Consider the following 17,800-nt stretch of genomic DNA (forward strand, 5'->3'; position numbering starts at 1 on the left):
AATGGTGGTTACCAGAGGCTGGGAAGGGTACCTGGGGGAGTGGGGAGGGAAGTGGAGATGGTAAATGGGTACAAAAATATAGTTAGACAGAATGAATAAGATCTAGTATTTGATAGCACAACAGGGTGACTACAGTCAACAAAATTTATTGCACATTTTAAAATAACTAAAAGAATATATTTGGATTGTTTGTAACACAAAAGATAAATGCTTGAGGTGATGGATATCCCACTTACCCTGATGTGAGTATTACACATTGAATGCCTGAATCAAAATATCACATACACCCCATAAATATACATATCTACTATGTAGCCCCAATTTTTTTTTTTAAATTAGCAAATCAAATCCAATAATGTATAAAAATCATTATACACCATGATTTGACCACGCAGGATTTATTCCAGGCATGAACAACTGGTTCAACATTCAAAAATCAATTAATGTAATTCATCAAATCAGTAAGTTCAAGAAGAAAATCATGTGATCATATCAATGGATGCAGAAAAGGCATTGCCAAAATCCAACACCCTTTCATAATAAAAACTTGCAGCGACCTAGGAATAATAGGAAACATTCTCAAATTAACAAATGGGAGTTACAATCATTCTACAACTAACATCATACTTAATAATGAGAAACTGGATGTTTTCCCCCCTAATACTGGGTACAAGGCAAAGATGTCCCCTTTCACCACTCCTATTTAATACTGCACTAGAATTTCTTGCTAGTGCAATAAGACAAGAAAAGAGAATAAAAGGCATGCCAATTGGGAAAGAAGAAATAAAGCTGTCTTTATTTCTGTGCACAGATGGCATGACTGTGTACATAGAAAATCCTAAAGATTCAACAATAAAAGACTCCTGGAACTAATAAATGATTATAGGAAGTTCACAGAATATAAAGTTAATATTTAAAAGTTTAGTGCTTTCCTTTGTGCCATCAATGAACAGTTGGAAGTTGAAATTAGAAACATAATGCCATTTATATTACCACCAAAAATAATGAAATACCTAGGCATAAATCCAACAAAATACGTACAGAATCAATATGAGGAAACATAGAAAACTCTGATGACAAAAATCAAAGAAGATATAAATAAATGGAGAGATATTCCCTGTACATGAATAGCAAAACTCAATAATTTTTAGATGAGAATTCTCCCCAGCTCTATGTATAAATTCAACACAATCCAAATAAAACTCGAATAAGTTAATTTACGAATACTGACAGATTCTAAAGTTAATGTGGGAAGTCAAATGACCCAGAATGACCAACACAATCCTGAAAAAGAACAAAGTCAGAGGATTAACACTACCTGACTTTATGACTTACTATAAATCTAAAGTAGGCAAGACTGTGTGGTATTGGTGAAAAAACAGACAAATTGATCAACAGCACAGAATAGAGAGCCCAGAAATATACCCACATAAATATAGTCAAATTATATTTGACAAAGAAGCAAAGGCAATTCAGTGCAGGAAGAGGCAAAAGGATAATCTTTTTAACAAATGGGAAAATCCAGACAGAGTCCTTCCACCTTTTACAAAAGTTAGATCAAAATGGATCTTAGACTTCAATGTGAAACATAAAACTACAACACTTACAGAAGCTAATATAGGAACAAATCTGGGTGGTTTGGGGTTTGGTGATGAGTTTTTAAATTCAATATCAAAAGCACAACCCATGGAATAAAAAATTCTTATACTGAACTTCACAAAAATTAAAAACTTCTGCTTTGTGAAACAATGTTAAGAGCATGAAAAAGTAAGCCAAAGATTAGAAGTTATTTGCAAAACACATTAACTGATAAAGGACTGGTATTCAAAATTATAAACACTTAAAACTCAACAATAAGAAAAGAACCTAATTTTTTAAACGGGCAAAAGGTCTGAAAATTACACCTCACTAAAGAAAATATGCAGGTGACAAATAAGCATAGAAATTAAGATCCATATCATATGTCATTAGGAGATTGCAAATTAAAATTAGATTTCACTACATATCTTTTAGAGTGACTAAAATCCACAAAACTGACAATACCAAATGCTGGCAACAGAATGCCCTTTCATTGCTGATAAGAATGGAAAACGGTATAGCCACTTTGGAAGAGTTCAGCAGTTCCTTATAAAACTAAATATATTTGCAGCATATGATCCAGTAATGGCACTCCTAGATATTTACCCAATTGAGTTGTAAACTTATGTCCACACAAAAACCTGCACATGAATATTTATAGTAGCTTTATTCACAATTGGCAGAAACTGGAAGCCAACCAAGATGTCCTTTAATAGGTGAATGAATAAACAAAGTCTGGCACATCCATTCGATGGAATATTATTCAGCAATAGAAAGAAATGAGCTAGCAAGCTAAGAAAAGACATGGAGGAAACAAATGCATATTACTAAGTGAAAGAGGCCAGTCTGAAAAGTCTACACAGTGTATGATTTCTGCAAAAAGCAGAACTATAGGGAATGTAAAAAGGTCAGTCAGTGGTTGCCAGGGGTTTGGTGTGAGGGCAGAGGGTTAAATAGGTAGAGCACAGAGGCTTTTCAGGGCAGTAAAACTATTCTGTATGACAGTGTAATGGTGGATACACATTATGCATTTGTCAGAACCCCACAGATCTGTACAATACAAAAAAAGAGAACCTTAATATAGACTATAATGTATCAATACTGGTTTATTAATTAAAACAAAAATGCCATTGGTACATGGTGCCAAACTGTGCTCCCAAGGTTCAAAGGGCCCTGCTTCATGTACCCTTTCCTTTGTGGTCTTTGTGTTATCAACCACGTTGTTAGGGTTGACTTGCAGGGTAGCTTGTCCGCCAGTTCTTTCCTCTCCATGTGAGCCTCCAAAGAACTGCTTAAGTGTCCTCACAACATGGTCGTTGGTTTCCCCCAGATCCAGTGATCCAAAAGACCAACATGGAAGCTGCAGTGCCTTTTATAACCCAGTTTGAAAGTCACACACTGTCACTTGCATCATACTCTACTAGTAACAAGTCAGCCCTGATTCACTGTGGGAGGAGACTGCACAAGGGCATGAATACCAGGAGGTAAGGGTCATCTGGACCATCCAGAAGGCTGGCTACCACAGGCCCAAAGCCTGTTTCTAGATCCAGCTCCCGCAGGTCTTGAGGTTCAATCCCCACTTCCAATAGTGGGATATTTATTTTTGGTTCAAAATCTTATCCCTTCCGTCCAGGCGCGGTGGCTCACGTCTGTAATCCCAGCACTTTGGGAGGCCAAGGCGGGTGAATCACAAGGTCAGGATAGCCAGACTATCCTGGCTAACACAGTGAAACCCCGTCTCTACTAAAAATAATACAAAAAATTAACTGGGTGTGGTGGCGGGCGGCTGTAGTCCCAGCTACTCGGGAGGCTGAGGCAGGAGAATGACGTGAACCCGGGAGGCGGAGCGTGCAGTGAGCAGAGACCTGGCGTGAACCCGGGAGGCGGAGCTTGCAGTGAGCAGAGACCATGTGCTGCTGCACTCCAGCCTGGGCGACGGAGCGAGACTCTGTCTCAAAAAAAAAAACACAAAACTTATCCCTTCCAAAACAACCTGTAATAATTTATTATTGTATTTTCCTCCAGTATTTTTAAAATAAGGTTTTTTTAATTTTTAAAAATCATGTAGCCAATGTACATTCATTTAGGAAAAATTATTTGATAAAAACCAAAAACAGTAAAATAACTAGCATTTGTAATTCTTCACCCAGATTTATTTATTTATTCTAGGTTTATTCTAGGCTTTTTTCCTGTGTACACACATAAAAATTCATATGCATATATATACCAACGCCTTTTAAAAGTGGGTTTCTACTGCATATGCCACTACCTGCCTGGGTTACTAAATTTATTCTTAGAGTGTCATTTAAATTCCTGAAGAGCAATCTGCTATATGGGTGTGTGTGTGATATTCTTTAGTCAATCATTCACTATTTTTAATCACCTAGACTTTTTCTCACTACCATAAACGATGTGATGAATGAAGATCCTTGGCTAAATTTTCATTTACCTCACAGTTATTCCTTAGCGCTAAATCCTAGGAGTAGGAGAACTCTTGGTTCAAAGAGTATGTACACTTTTCAGGCTTTTGATAACATTTTATCACAATCCCTTCCATCAGGTCTTTCTCTTGAGGCAGGAAAATAGGGTCTGGAGGCAGGCAACATAAGGCCGATTTCACACTTCAACTATGACAGGAAATACCCTCTCCATGAGGCATACATTAAGTAAATGACTTTGTAACTTTACTTCATCCTCTTCATTTACACAGGGCGTACCCCAAGTAACCAATGGAATCCTCTAGAGGGTATTTAAATTCCCAAAAATTCTGTAATGGAGTCCTTGAGCCCCTATGCTCGGGTCCATTCCCAAACTGTGGGGTGTACTTTCGTTTCCAGTAAATTTCTGCTTGTGTTGCTTCATTCTTTCCTTACTTTGTTTGCGCGTTTTGTCCAATTCTTTGTTCAAGACGCCAAGAACCTGGACACCCTCCACTGTTAATACTCTAACAGGTATTCAGTTGTGCAGCGCATAGCCCATGCTACTGTATGTGGCGGTGTTGCCCACTTAGCAGTGAGGACTGCATATTTTCCAGCATTATCACCAAAACAATGTTATCATCTTTTATTTATTATTATTTTTTTGAGTCAGAGCCTTGCTTTGTCACCCAGGCTGGAGTGCAGTGGTGCAGTTTCAGCTCACTGCAATTTCTGCCTCTCGGACTCAAGCCATCCTCTCACCTCAGCCTTCCGAGTAGCTGGGACTACAGGCATGTGCCACCATGCTTGGCTAATTTTTGTATTTTTCATAAAGATGGGGTCTCACTATTTTACCCAGGCTGGTCTTGAACTCCTGAGCTCAAGTGATCCACCTGCCTTGGCCTCCCAAATGCTGGGATTACAGGTGTAAGCCACCGTGCCCAGCCTGGATGTTATCATCTTTTAAATGTTCACTAAATGATGAGTGAAAAAGTATTTCGTTGTTCTACGTTTTTTTGTTTGTTTGTTTGTTTTTGAGATGAAGTCTTGCTCTTGTCCCCCAGGGTGGAGTGCAATGGCGCGATCTCGGCTCACTGCAACCCCTGCCTCCCAGGTTCAAGCAATTCTCCTGCCTCGGCCTCCTGAGTAGCTGGGATTACAGGCACCTGCCGCCACGCCCGGCAAATTTTTTCGTATTTTATGTAGAGATGGGGTTTCACCATGTTGGCCAGGCTGGTCTCAAACTCCTGACCTCAGGTGATCTGTCCGCCTCGGCCTCCCAAAGTGCTGGGATTACAGGTGTGAGCCACCGCGCCCGGGCGTTCTATGCATATTTTTAATATACTGTAAGTGTGGTTCCAGTGACTCATTGAAGAAATATTTATTGAGGTCCTATAACACAATAGTAAACAAGAGTCGCTGTCGTCATGGACCTTAACTTCCAGTGTATGCACTGCATATGTGTTTGGGTGTCCTGCCCCTCACCTCTGTCAGGACAGGGACATCCCCATCATGGTCTCCTCTCTGCTCTGGCAAGACGTTAGATGTGACCCATCACAGGCTCCTCTGTATACACTAGGCAGACAAAACCTCCCGAGCTGTCTCTCAGTGTTGGCAGACTCTGAACTTCTCAGTCTTCATAGGGGAGAACTAGGGAAGAAACAAATCTCTGCCAACCAATGGCATTCAGACCTCTCCTGTCAGGTTTGATGGGTATGAGGTAGTCCCTCAATGGAAATAAACGACTCAGGACACTGGCGAGATGAGCTTGGAAGAGTTATCCGGGTCACGGGAAGGCTGGAATGGTAATATTGAAGCTTTAGGAACTAGGGAAATTCAACCTTGGTGAACATTACAAGGGTGGGCCTTCATTGTTATGTAGGTTCTTCTGGAAGTGATGGAAACTTATATAAAAGACTTTGTGGCATAGCAGGAACTCAGCCTTTTACTCTATTCTGGAAGGATCCTACCTACTCAGAGAACCACTGCACAGGGAACTGGGGAAGGTCAAAAGCCAGGCCGTGACCGGCTGCATCTGCTCTTACTCTGTGGCCATCTCACTATCCTTAGCTAAAGTAATGTGAAACATGGGGTGTATATATCGTGCGTGTGTGTGTGTGTGTGTGTGTGTGTGTGCATTTGTCCTCTTCTGGGCCATCTGTTGTCCTCACAGCCCTGAAGTGAGTCAGACTCAGCCATCAGATTAAAAGTGGGAAAGGAGCAGAAGTTCCAGGCAGGAATGAGGCTGCCTTTTAACCAAGCTCAGCTGTAGCATAACTCACTGGATGGCTGAATGACAGGACTGGAAGATGTCCTTTGGGGCCACAGCCTGGTGCTGTGAAACCAGTGCAGCAGAGAGACACTGGGAAGGTGTTTTTGCACAGGCTGGGAAGAGGCGCCCACAGTGGCAGCTCTGGGGCAACTCCAGGAACAGGGGTCCTTGAGAGCATCAGAGATCAGCCCCTTGAGGTGAGGGGCCCCTACTAAGCATTAAAAGGCCTAGCTAGGTGTAAGGATAGCTGGGGAGCAAGAGTAGAAGGGGATGGGCAGACGAGCCTGACCTGGCCCAGCACCAGCATGGGTGTGACTCCTAGACAGGTGCCCAGGGTTGGAGCAGGCAAGCATTCGTCATTCACTTCTGCCCAAGGCCTGACATGACCATCATCCAGGCTAAGCAGAGTAGGGAAAGAATATCCCATCTGAAGCATGGAGAGGATGTGACTTCCCTAAGGACACATAGCATATTATAACTGAGTCAGGCCTAAGACTCAGAAGCAATGGCTCCCTGTCCTGGGATCACTCCCTCATTCACTCATTTCTGGGGATGCCCATTAGGGACCTCTCCTTAGGATCATCAAAGCATTTACTGAGCACAACAGGGCAGCAGGACCCACCTCATACAGGCAATGAGGGGGACGCAGTCTGCAGGAAGGTTGAAGGTAACAAGAAAACCACCAAAAGTAGGTCTGCTTTTTATTATCACTGCACTGGCAATTTCAAAGTCAGCGATTAAATTAGTCCAAAAAACTTTCTGTTAGTCTTCAGTTCTAAACAATCATTGTGGTTATGGTTAAGTTTTAGTATGATATTAGCACATTTAAAAACCACCTGTAATAAGCATTGTATTTATTATATGTAGACATTAATCCAGAGAACTTCCAGTTATATACTTGGCCCCCAACACACCCAGACTCAGCCAGGGGCATTTGTTTCAAGTTTGGTAACAATTTGGAATGCTTCAAAGAAATGGTAACGATGATCAATGATCGTAACTCATTCTCACACACTACCTCCCCATCAACACCATCTTAAAAGTTTCTTGAATGAGGGTGTGCCCGAGAATGGAAGTCCAAGAAACCTACCAGCCAGCAGGCAGAGGGGGAGTAAGGTATTGTCACTGTCTGCTATCCATTTGTTTGGTTGGCTGTGATCAAGTCCAGTGGAATTTTACCCGATTCCCTAACTATCACTTAAAATGACTTTTAAAATCATGCCGTGTGGAAATAACAGATTATACTGAGTATATAGAAGACTGATTTATTGCTAGCCAGACAATGCAATTAAAAGAGAAGGCTGGGCATGGCCTGTAATCCCAGCACCTTGGAAGGCTGAGGCAGGATGATCACTTGAGTCCAGGAGTTTGAGACCAGCCTGGGCAACATGGCAAAACCCTGTCTCTACAGAAAATAATTAGCTGGGTGTGGTGGTGCATACCTGTAGTCCCAGCTACTCAGGAGGCTGAGACTGGAAGATCACTTGAGCCTAGGAGTTAGAGGCTGCAGAGCTATGATCATGCCACTGCAATCCAGCTTGGGCAACAGAATGAAACTCTGTCAAAAAAAAAAGAAAGAAGAAGAAGAGAGAAAAGAAAAAGGAAAGGAAAAATGGCTGAATACCTCCAAAGTCTGTGTAGGAAATATGTAAATGGTGGTCCATTTCCAAGATGAAGTGCCTCAAGTAGGCTTGGGTCTGCAAACTACAGAAGGACAGAATATACTAGGCCCCTGTTTTAATAGCTGGAGCCTGCTAGTTGGGGTACCCTTAGTTGCTCTCATCCAAACCTAAGAGTTTAGTCTAGAATGAAGATTTACTAGCCTGCAAAATAGCTCACTTTATCTATTCTTTTATCAGCTTGCCTGACTACCTAGGTCATAAGTCAAATACTTAAAAAGTCCTTGAGCGGACTATAATTGCAATGCATTATGGGCTGCAACAAAATGCAGTGAGACAACCCTAAAGAAAACACCCAAAATCCCTACCTGGCCAGGCAAGGTGGCTCATGCCTGTAATCCCAGCACTGTGGGAGGCCAAGGCGGGTGGATCACTTGTCAGGAGTTTGAGACCAGCCTGGCCAACATGGTGAAACCCTGTCTCTAACTAAAAACACAAAAATTAGCCGGGCGTGGTGGTGGGCGCCTATAATCCCAGCTACTCGGGAGGCTGAGGCAGGAGAATCGCTTGAACCCGGGGGGCGGAGGTTGAAGTGAGCCAACATCATGCCATTGTACTCCAGGCTGGGCGACAGAATGAGACTCCATCTCAGAAAACAAACAAACAAAACAACCCTACTCAACAACCAACAGGTGACATCCAGGAAGATTGTGACTCCACTCAATCTGTACTCAACCTCTGAGGAACCAGGAGAGGGACCCACACACTAGAGGATAAATTGCTTGTTGTAACCGTGCTGGGTGTGCCTGCCCACCAGACACCCCATCTTGCAAGACTATATTAAAAGTCTCACTCCCACTGTTCTCTGTGTCTCCGGGTCCATTCTTTGGGTTTGGACGGGTGAGTTTGTTTCTCACAGTCTAGACTCTAGATGTGAAGAACTTTGAACATATCACCAAAGGAGATGGTGTATGCAATTTTATAAATAAAAATACACTAGTGTCAGTTTTTTACGAGGGGAACCTGATTTGCATCTTTTTAATTAAAAAAACAAAAACAAAAAACTGTTATTAGGCCCAGTGCAGTGGCTCACTCAGGTTTGTAATCCCAGCACTTTGGGAGGCTGAGGTGGGTGGATTGCTTGAGTTCAAGACCAGCCTGGGCAACATGGAGAAATGTCATCTCTACTAAAAATACAAAAATTATCAGGGTGTGATGGCATGTATCTGTAGTCCCAGCTACTTGGGAGGCCGGCAGGATGAGGTGGAATGATGGCTTGAGCCCAGGAGGCAGAGGTTGCAGTAAGCCGAGATCGCACCACTGCACTCCAGCTTGGGTGACAGAGCCAGATCTTCTCAAAAAAAAAACAACAAAAAAAAACAAAAAAAACCTGTTATTAAGATTTAATATTTTCCTTTATAAAATCATCATACCACTGATGGTATCATAGAATTAAGTAACGTCACCAAAAGTCAGGATTTTTCTAGCTGTAAGCAACAGAAAATCCACTTCAAACTTGCTTCAGTGAAAAAGGCATTTGTCTCCTGTACCTGAAAAGCCTAAGGGTGAGCACTTGGCTTCATGCACAGCTGGACTTAAGGGATTAAGCTACATCACGAGGCCCTGGTCTGTCTCTCCATTCCCAGCTCCGCCTTTTCTGCAATGGCTCCATTCTCCATGGGGGTGGGATGGCTGCCAGTTAACTCCAACCTCAAATCCCCTCAGGTTGGAAGCTTCCAGACTTCTCCACAATCGGGACCGGTTCTAAGCCTGATGCCATGGGCTCAATTGGGTCACATGCCCCACCCCGACCCCCACTCCTCTGAGGTTTGGGGAATGGAATGCACAGATCTGCGAGCCTCTCTTCCCCTTTTGGAACCAGAAGAAGAGTCAACTCCATCCACTGCACATGGCTGAGGTGGAGGAGAGGAGGCTTCCCCAGATGAAAATTGAGGACAGCTACCATAAGAAGGGGAAGTGGGTAACAGGTGATCCCCAAAAGCCATACTTGGAAGGTAATTAGGTAAATGTATGTTAACATGTAATAATAATTGGAGGTTCAGAAAGGTGACTTCTGAATCACCCACCTGCCAGCCCAGGTGACCCGAGAGGGAAAGAATCTTTGCTAGACCATCTGGCAGAACGGGAGAGTCCATGGTGTTCCCTGGTATGGTAGGGTTGGGAAGCCAGAGGCTACCAAGGGAGAGTGACTTGCCCAGGGCCACATAGCCACCCACAGGCAGGGATGAAACTAGAACACAAAACTGTCTCGTTCCCCATCCAGTGCTCCCAGCTGGCCTTGTGAGGGCCAAAAGGGGGCTCTAGGAGGGGTCCTCCAGCTGGTTCATCACCCCTAGGGGAGCGGCTCCAGCAGGCTCTCCTAGCTGACATGGTGGAGAATTTTCAACAAGCCCCTTCTACTTCCCTGCCCCCACTACCCTGGGATCTCCCAGTCTGTCTCAGGTGAAAGGAGGAGCAGGTCAGTCTTAGGGACTCAGGGAGTCCTGAGTCCCACAGGCCTTCCCAGTCTTGACAGCACCAATCTGTGGCCTTCATCTTACATAATGCAGTAAGAGCCCTAGGCAACAGCCTCTACCCTCTCCAGCAATTTCTGAAGCCACCACTACCAGGTCAGGCTGGGTCTTCCTGGGCTCCACATCTCCACCCCACCGGATCCTAAGATACCAGCAGTGCTCCCACAGCTTGTGTTCAGAGCAGCACCACTACGGCATTAACCCAGCAGCCAGGCTGCCTGGGGGACTTCTCCGTGGGAATGCTTGGGTGCAGCAATCTGATTGAGCTGGGGAGGGAGTCCTGTCTTGAAGTACTGTTTGCATATAAGCACATTATTTTATGTAGATGGTGTTTATTTGGATAAAGGAGTTATTATGATAGAGATTAAAAGGGGCTTAAGCACCCCCCAGCCCACCCCTTGGTACCACCATTGTTATCACCAGTTTAAATGAGAGGAACCACACCTTAACTCAATGACAGCACCAATAGTGGAAATCCAGACCCCTCAGGTAATGGGAAAAACAGACTGGGATATGGCCAGGACACACGGACAAGGTCTTCCCGGCATGTTAGCACTTTAAACAAGGATGATACTGATGACATAGAAAAGTGGCAATGATAAATTAAGTGAAAGCGGAAAATTGAGAAAGTATGTAGAACATGTATATAATCATATATGTATGTATACATGTATAAAGTTATAGTAGTTAAGAGCATAGGATCTGGAGCCAGCCTGCCTGGGTTCAAATCTTTCACCTCTTACCTTAAGCATTTCATTTAAACTCTCTGTGCCCCAATTTGTTTATCTGTAAAATGAGGCTAATCCATCTAAAGTGTCTAACACAGGTCCGGACATACAGTAAGTGCTCAAAAATGTTACTTGCTAATCTTGTTAAGTCTCTTGCTCAGGAAACTTGCACCCCCAGCCTTGGTGGTGACCAGGCCCGAGCCTCCCCGCCCGTGGCTCAGGAACCCCAGCACCTCGCCACTGCCGGTTGCCCATTGTTCCTGCCTTCCTGTTCTGCCCTGCTCCGGAACACGGTGGGAGCAGCTCCAGCCAGACAGGAAAGCATCCGTGTTCTGGCACCCGCCCCCACTCCTCCTTCAGGGTGCTCAGCCAGGCCCCTCCTGCCCTTTGTTGGGAGCACTGAGCTACCAGTCTTCAGACTGAATCTTACTTGTGTTTTCTCAATGGAAAAACTAGAAAACGAAGGAACCCACTTGACAGGGCCAACTGAGGGTTAAGTAAGATGACGCGTGCAACAATGACAATGGCTATCCTCATATTGTCTCGCTCAAGATCAGCTTTCAAATGCTGCTTCCGGCCAGGATGCAGGGGGACCAGTTCCACCTCTAGTGTCTGGGGCTCAGATTTCTCAGATCATGCTGCCTCTCCCTATCTGACTCCCAGAATCCCCCCAGAAAGACAAGATACACACTTCCCTGAGATTAGAAGCTAGCTAGTCAATCGAGGTGAACGAGCCATTTTGGAGATTAGACAAACTGAGCCCTGGAGGAGTCAAACAACTCAGAGTAACCCAGCCACCTACTGGCACAGGTGTGGTGAGGAGCCAATGCCAAAAGTGGGTGAAAGAGCTGGGCAATGTTCCCAGGCTGGCAGCAGGGAGACAAGGGCTTGGGGTCACTGGATCCTCAGGTGTGGTGAAGAGCCAAGGCCAAAAGTGGGTGAAAGAGCTGGGCAACATTCCCAGGCTAGCAACCGGGAGAGACCAGGGTTTGGCGTCGCTGGATCCTGGCTCTGCTACTGAATTGCTATGTGACCGTTCTGCGCCCGTTTCCCTTCTCTGGTGGCTATAGGAAGGCAGATGTGGCTCCTCACCCTGCCTGTGCCATGGGCTGGCTGCATTACTGAGTCATGTGACCGCTCCAGGGCTTGGTTTGTATCATCTCCAAAATGGCAGACTCACCTAGATTAATGAGCTAGCCCCTGATCTCAGCGGAGATTCTTTCTTGTCTTTCTGCTGCCTTCTCCTCCATTTCTCTGCTCAGAACGGGAACTGTGTCAGCAGATCAGGGCTGGCTATTTGAGGTTTTTGGAAGAGTAAATTCAAGTCACAGCCTCATGTCTCTCTGCGCTGGGCAGGACCAAGGCTAGGCTTTTTTATTTCAATAGGTTTTGGGGTACAGGTGGTTTCTGGTTACATGGATAAGTTCTCTAGTGGTGAGTTCTGAGATGATGGTGCACCTGTCAACTGAGTAGTGTACACTGTACCTAATATGTAGCCTCTAATCCCTCAACCCCTCCTACCCTCCCGAGAGTCCCCAAAGTCCATTATATTATTCTTATGCCTTTGCATCCTCGTAGCTTAGCTCCCACTTAAAAGAGAGAACATCACGAAGTCAGGAGTTCAAGACTAGCCTGGCCATCATGGCAAAACTCCGTCTCTACTAAAAATACAAAAATTAGCTGGGCATGGTGGTGTGCGCACCTGTGGTCCCACCTACTTGGGAGGCTGAGGCAGGAGAACTGCTTGAAGCCAGCAGGCGGAGGTTGCAGTGAGCCGAGACTGCACACCACTGCACTCCAGCCTGGGCAACAGAGCAAGACTCCGTCTCAAAAACAAAAAAAAACAACGAAAAAAGAGAATATGTGATATTTGGTTTTCCATTCCTGAGTTACCTCACTCAGAATAATGGCCTCCAGCTCCATCCAAGTTGCTGCAAAGGCCATTATTTTGTCCCGTTTTATGGCTGAGTAGTATTATATGGTATATATATACCACATTTTCTTTATCCACTCATTGGTTAATGGGCATTTACGTTGTTTCCGTATTTTTGCAATTGCCAATTGTGCTGCTATAAACGTGTGTGCATGTATCTTTTTCATACAATGACTTCTTTTCCTCTGGGTAGAGATACCCAGTAATAGGATTGCTGGATCGAATGGTAGTTCTACTCTTAGTTCTTTAAGGAATCTCCATACTGTTTTCCATAGTGGTTGTACTGGTTTACATTCCCACCAAGGCTGGGCTTTTGACCTGCTTTCTCCCCACTCCGACCTGAGGGAAGCCGAGAGGACCTGTGTGTCCACAGGTTGGCTTTGACATGACATGTCATGACACATGAGATGATACAAAGTAGCATGCCGAGTGCCCACTGTGCAGTAGCAAACGTCCTGTCAACAGAGGGTATTTACTGAAGATTTGAGGATGGAGGAGGAGCTGGGGCTTGCATCATAGGAAGGCAACAGCTTCAGAACCTAACCCTATTCTCAGAGTACCCTCCTACTTGCCTTCACCCTCCCAGGGGACTTTCCCTGGGGGTCACTATACTGGTCCAGCCTCCGTCCATCATGCTGCCTTCCTTCTCTTGCCCCCTTTTCGTACCCTCATCTTGTGCACTGCCATAGGAATCCCCAAATCTGTTTGAATGGGGGAAGGCATCAGCGGCCAGGGTGCCCCCATCTCCATCGAATCCCCCAGAACTGTCCCAAATAAAGTCACCTCAAAGAAATCTTAGGAATATATTATGCTTTTGTAAGCACATAGTCTTACAATATGCCCCCTCCAAACTGACTGCCTCCCCAAAGCCCCTCTTTGCCAAGCTCCTGCTCTCAAATTTGACCACCCAAATCTGGCATAGGGCTCAGCTGGGCAGAGTCTTCCGCTGAAAAGTACGCCTTCTGTAGAAGGCTGCTGGGGAGTAGAGAGGCGTTTCCCCACTGTTACTCATCCATTTCATCTTCACTAAAATTCTGCAGGTTAGGAAATACTGCCCCAGTTTTACAGAACTGGAAACTAACGCTCCTGGCTGGGACTGTGTCTTAGTCCATTCAGGGTGCTGTAACAACATATCTTAAACTGGATAATTTATTAACAGGAATTTACTGCTTACAGTTCTGGAGGCTGAGAAGTCCAAGATCAACGTGCTCTCTGCTTCAAAGATTACATTTTCTCACTGCATTGTCATGTAAAGGGGCAAACAAGTTCCCTCAGACCTCTTGTATAAGAGCCCTAATCTCTGCCCCAATGACATAATCACCTTCCAAAAGTCCCCACCTCTTAGCACTATCGCATTGGAGATTGTTTCAGCATAGGAATTCTACCTACAGTGGCAGGTTGCGCTGTCCAGCCTCAGCCCTGGGCTCCAGAATGTCAGACGTCTTTCCATCTCTTCAGCCCCTCACTCCCCACATAGGTCCCAGCAGAACTCGGTGCAGCTTCCCAGGTCACATCTGCTACCCTTGCCCAGACACAGGTGATCACAGCTGGCTGGCAGACACTCTGGAACAGAGGCCTGAGGTTATTATTAATGTCATCCTCCTGTATTTCCTACTCTCTGCCTTCCAGGCATGTGGTGGGATGGCAGTTCCCTGCTCCCTTGTGATTGGGAGGTGGGGTAACCTGGCCAACAAGGTGTGAGAAGTGACATTTGTTATTTGGGCTGGAGCACTTAATTGCCAGATAGAGATCTCTTTCCCTCTGCCGTGGCTTGACAGCCTTTGAGATGGCAGCTGCCCCTTCACCCCCGGTCCTGGAGTAAGGAGACACGGGGACCCTGCCAGCCCTCGATGGGTAGTAGTGTGCATGAGAAAGACACTTCCTATTAGGAGCTACTAAGATTTCAGGGTTGTTTGCTGCTGCAACATAACCTGGCCTGCCTTAACTCACACATCACCAAAAAGCAAAACCAAGACGGAGCTCAGAACTAGCATGAAGGACATCGTGTCTGGAGACCAAATGCTCACAGTGGACATCTTTAGTGTTCACGCCTCAGCAGGGGCTGGAAGTGGCAATAGAGTTGGCCCTTTGTGGGGCCTTAGTACAGCTAGGGGAAACCTCAGAGAAAATCCATCCAAACTCTTCCCTGACCAAATATGGAGACTCGAGGCCCAGAGAGGGCAGGGGCTTGACAGCATGCTATAGCAGGGCTGGCACAGAATCTGCTAACAATAGGCTGCCTCCATTTCCCAGCCTCCCATGCAGCTCTATTTGGCCACGTGATCAAATTTTTGCCACCTAAGGACTTCTTTGTGAGTTTCTTAAAAGAGAAATCTGTGACTCAGCGGCACCAGGGTAGGAGACTCCTAGAGGTTCAGAGCCAAAGCTTGGCCTTACCACTCTCGGGGTGTGTTGCCTTGGGCAAGGTGCTTCACTCTGAAGCTGGGAATTATGGTGAACAGATAAGATCAGTGTATGCCCAGTGCCCAGCAGAGCACTCAGTGTGCAGGAACTCATTAAATGGTACTCTTCCTGTTATTATCATTCAGCAGGAGGAAGAAAGCTGTGATGACATAAGCTAGGGTCTTGCTGCACCACCCAGATTCCACACAGAGGGCTGGAGTGTAGAGCACCTCCTTCTCTGTCCAGCTGACATTCTTTCTTCTTCTGGGAAGAGCATCTCCATTTTCACTTCACTCAGATGACTGTTTCTGTAATATGTAGCCACGAGAAAGTAGGAAACTAACATTTACTAAATGCCAGCTGTGTCCTAGGTACTTCACATGATACCTCATTTAGCCTTCAGGATAAGTCTGTAAAGAAGGTAGGTGTGGAAAACTACAGCTCAGAGGTTTAGTAACATGTGCAATATCACAGAGCTGGGACTCAGATCTGATGCTCCAGCCCAACCCATCTTTTACATAAGGGTCAGTCATTTAAGTTTCTAACTGTGATTGCCTTTTCTAGGAGGGGCATTTATTCACTCAGTTAATATTTACTGAGGCCAGGTGTGGTGGCTCATGCCTGTAATCTCAGTACTTTGGAAGGCCAAGGTGGACACATCCCTTGAGCCCAGGAGTTCAAAACCAGCCTGGGCAACATGGCAAAACTCCATCTCTACAGAAAATATAAAAATTAACCAGCTGTGGTAGCATACACCTGTGGTCCCAGCTACTCAGGAGGCTGAGGCAGGAGGATGGTGGAAGCTGAGGCAGGAGGATGGTGGGAAGCTGAGGCAGGAGGATCGTGGGAAGCTGAGAAAGGAGGATCACTTGAGCCTTGCAGACAGAGCAAGACCCTATCTCAAAAAATAAATAAATAATTTACCATGAGCCTGCTACATGCCAGGCATAGTACTAGGCCCTAGGGATAAGACAAGCCCCTGCCTTTATGGAGGACCCATTCCCGATGGCATAGAGACTTCACCTCATGGGCCAACTCTAGTTGACAGTGGCTGCCTGCAGCATTATGATGAGAGGATCCAGAGAGGCCTCTGGGCCCAGCAGGAAGGACATAGTGGTTGATTACTCAGGCTGCCATGGGTGCTATTGGGAGTTTCTGAGTGTGTGCTGTTTCCTGGCCACCCAAAGTTTAGACTTGTTCATACAAACATATAACAAAGCAGAAATACAGTCTGGTCAGAGCACAGTTCCACTCCTTATTTTGAAAAGAGTAACTGGCTGGGCGTGGTGGCTCACACCTGTAATCCCAGCACTTTGGGAGGCTCAGGCAGGCAGAATACTTGAGCTCAGGAGTTTGAGACCAGTCTGGGCTACATGGCGAAACCCTGTCTCTACAGAAAATAAAAAAATTAGCCAGGTGTCGCAGTGTGCACCTGTGGTCCCAGCTACTAGGGAGGCTGAGGTGGAAGGATCACTTGAGCCTTGGAGGTCAAGGCTGCAGTGAACCATGATTGCATCACAGCACTACGGCCTGGGTGACAGAGTGAAATGCTGTCTCAAAAGAAGAGTAACCAGTGTAGAGCTAATAACTTGGCCCTGCCCTCAGGGAACTTAGGGTCTAACTAGTAGCCTAAGGTACACACGAATACATGATGACTATTAAAGAATGGAACAGGAGACTCTGATCCAGAGTCAGAGGTGGGAGAAGCCACATGGATGTGGGTGATCCGGGAGGCTTCCTGGAGGAGCTCAGCGGTGGATTTGGCTAGGTGGGTGGGGGCAGGAGAAGGTGTTCTAGGGTCAGCAGCAGCACAGGCAAAGGTATGGAGTCAGGGCGGGTGGGAAGTGGGTGTGCGGTGGGGCAGCAATGGTGGGGCTCCCAGTCCAGCTGAGGCAGAGGTGCTGAGGGAGTGCTGAGGAGGTAATAAAGGGAATGGGCTGTGGAGGTCTCCATGTCAGCCCTGGGAATTTAGTCCAGACCCTGAAGCAGGAGGGAGCCACTGAAGAGTTCGAGCAAGGGCGTGCCCAAAGAAAGGTATTTCTAGGTGGCTGAAGTCAGTGATCCAACCAGGGAATAGAAAGAGAGTCCCTGTATGTATTAAATAGGTGGGAGTTAGGGCACCTGGGCTCCATGCTGACATGCTGGGACCACAGGCAAGCCCCTCACCCAGAAGGGCCTGCTTCCTCCTCCCTCATCTCTAAAGGCCCTTTCAGGTCATGACTGAATGAAGTGAGGTGGGGGAGGAGTTGCTTGGCTCAGTTAGGGTCTCTATTTTCCACTTGGCTTTGGCCCTGGAGACCTGACCTAAGGTGGATC

General features: G+C 45.8%; 1 long non-coding RNA gene across 2 annotated transcripts in view; it reads right to left on the reverse strand.

Moving 5' to 3' along the window:
• The window catches only part of LOC117068577, a 54,076-nt gene that overhangs the window by 29,705 nt on the left and 6,571 nt on the right, over window positions 1-17,800 (reverse strand). For both annotated transcript variants that reach the window (XR_004431177.1, XR_004431178.1), the window contains exon 2: window positions 14,471-14,644. This is a non-coding gene — a long non-coding RNA (uncharacterized LOC117068577). The remainder of the gene's footprint in view (window positions 1-14,470; window positions 14,645-17,800) is intronic.

The sequence above is a fragment of the Trachypithecus francoisi genome, unplaced genomic scaffold (genome assembly GCF_009764315.1).
Source record: "Trachypithecus francoisi isolate TF-2019V2 unplaced genomic scaffold, Tfra_2.0 Lachesis_group21, whole genome shotgun sequence".
Classification (NCBI taxonomy): Eukaryota; Metazoa; Chordata; class Mammalia; order Primates; family Cercopithecidae; genus Trachypithecus; species Trachypithecus francoisi.